The sequence below is a fragment of the Octopus bimaculoides genome, chromosome 6 (assembly GCF_001194135.2).
Source record: "Octopus bimaculoides isolate UCB-OBI-ISO-001 chromosome 6, ASM119413v2, whole genome shotgun sequence".
NCBI lineage: Eukaryota > Metazoa > Mollusca > Cephalopoda > Octopoda > Octopodidae > Octopus > Octopus bimaculoides.
The window spans coordinates 27468799-27470641 of record NC_068986.1 but is presented as its reverse complement, the minus strand read 5'-3'; positions in this window follow the sequence as shown (position 1 = coordinate 27470641).

The window sequence follows — 1843 nt, the reverse complement described above, 5'->3', positions numbered from 1 at the left end:
AGCAAAAAGAGAGGGAGAGAGATGTAGATAGCTACACACAGAATGTAGCAAAAAGGAAAAAAAAAAAAAAATACAGAGAAAGAAAAATAAGGAAATAGAATTTCACTAAGAACAAAAGCAAGTAGACAAATCTTTGAGAGGAGGAGACTATAAAAATATCAGGGATGATTGATTTATGTTCCTCTAGATGATAAAAAGGAAGAACGGTAAAATATAGATAGACTGAAGAGAAATGAGTGCGGAGGTAGAGAGTAGAGAACGAGAGGGAAAGAGAAGGAATGAATGAGAACAGAAAAAAGGGAAGCTGGCACAAGAAAAAAAAAAAAAAGCAGCAGAAGGATTTACTCAAGTAATGAGCCAACGACAATCTCTAGGTGGTTGATCAGTCTATTAGAAATAGAAGCTAAATCTTCCTCAAATACAAACTCTACTAGATTACACAATTTCTGAAAAACAGCTGGAATGGTGTGAATGGTCATCAATTGAAAGTTTGATCAGCAATGACCTGGGGTGAAACTAGGGATTTTCTAAGCCGTTGGGAGTGGGAGAGATGTAAGGATTAAAAAAACAGAGGCAGGAGCACAGGTAAGATGCCATGTTTAATAAAATTAACATGGCTTAAGAATTTTTCTTTGTGTCAAACACTGCAGAGAATTAAAAAGATACCTTGGGTAAGTGAGAGTCTTCTACTATACCCTTAAGCCGGCCAAAGTCTTACAGGTGGGTTTAGTAGATGGAAACTGAAAGAAACTTGCTGCATACATGTGTGTGTGTGTGTGTGTGTGTGTGTGCGCACGCACATGTGCATGTGAGTGTTATTGGGGTCTTGCTTTGACATCATGTGATAGTTGTAAACAAGTGTCACTATAATGTCCATGTCCAGTCTTTCATGAAAACAATGTTTGACCATAGGAAATATTACCGTACTTAGAAACAGATGAGGGTTAGTGACAGGAAGGGCATCCAACCAGCCATAAAAAATCTACTTCAACAAATTCCATCCAACCCATGTAAGTATGGAAAAGTAAACACTATATGATGATGATTTATATAGAAGCAAACAGTGTCAGAGAAAGACTCGAACTTTTGGAGCTCTCACAGCCTTATTTGACCCTCACAATTTGGTTTTATCTCTAACTCCAGCAGCTGTAGTCAACTCATCAAGTTTCTTGAGGACATCACCCAGGTTACTGATGGTGACTCACGGGTGGATGCTGTCTACCTTGATTTTGCTAAAGCCTTCAACTCTGTGCCACACAAACGAATCGTGATAAAACTCTCTGCAATGGATGTGAAGGATGATCTCTATAACTGGCTGAAGTCCTTCATTCTCGGTTGGAAAGAGGTAGTTATGGTTCTAGGACGTCATTCTTCACCTTACGAGATGACTTCTGGTATACCACAGGGATTCATTCTCGGACCCCTACTGTTTGTTGCATATATTAAGGATATAGATGCCAACTTGAGGAATGTTACAGTGCTGAAATATGCAGATGACATCAAGTTGAAGCTCAAAATAAAAAGAATGGATCCTATGCACTATAGATCTTTCCTGCAATCAGACTTGGATACAATGCAGTAATGGATCTCTGATTAGCTGGAGCCACATAAAAAGCACTGGTGCTAATGTCATGTTAAAAGCACCGAGCACATATCGTAAAGTGGCTGGCATTAGGAAAGGCATCCAGCCATAGAAACCATACCAAAACAGACAATGATATCTGGTTCGGCCCCTGGCCAAACCATCCAACCCATGCCAGCAAGGAAAACAGCTGCTAAATAATGATGATGATCATGATGATTATATATATATATATATATACACACACACATGCTACATGGC